Here is an 831-nt window from a genome sequence, read left to right on the forward strand (position 1 = left end):
CCAGAACTACAACAGAGGAACCAGAACTACAGCAGAGGAGCCAGAACTACAGCAGAGGAACCAGAACTACAGCAGAGAAACCGGATCTACAGTAGAGGAACCAGAACTACAGCAGAGGAACCAGAACTACAACAGAGGAACCAGAACTACAGCAGAGGAACCAGAACTACAGCAGAGGAACCAGAACTACAGCAGAGGAACCAGAACTACAGCAGAGAAACCGGATCTACAGTAGAGGAACCAGAACTACAGCAGAGGAACCAGAACTACAACAGAGGAACCAGAACTACAGCAGAGGAACCAGAACTACAGCAGAGGAGCCAGAACTACAGCAGAGGAACCAGAACTACAGCAGAGGAACCAGAACTACAACAGAGGAACCAGAACTACAGCAGAGGAACCAGAACTACAGCAGAGGAACCGGATCTACAGTAGAGGAACCAGAACTACAGCAGAGRAACCAGAACTACAGCAGAGGAACCAGAACTACAGCAGAGGAACCAGAACTACAGCAGAGGAACCAGAACTACAGCAGAGGAACCAGAACTACAACAGAGGAACCAGAACTACAGCAGAGGAACCAGAACTACAACAGAGGAACCAGAACTACAGCAGAGGAGCCAGAACTACAGCAGAGGAACCAGAACTACAGCAGAGGTACCAGAACTACAACAGAGGAACCAGAACTACAGCAGAGAAACCAGAACTACAGCAGAGGAACCAGAACTACAGCAGAGGAACCGGAACTACAGAAGAGGAACCAGAACTACAACAGAGGAACCAGAACTACAGCAGAGGAACCAGAACTACAGCAGAGGTACCAGAACTACA

This window comes from Danio rerio, chromosome 3, assembly GCF_049306965.1.
Source record: "Danio rerio strain Tuebingen ecotype United States chromosome 3, GRCz12tu, whole genome shotgun sequence".
NCBI classification, from domain to species: Eukaryota; Metazoa; Chordata; class Actinopteri; order Cypriniformes; family Danionidae; genus Danio; species Danio rerio.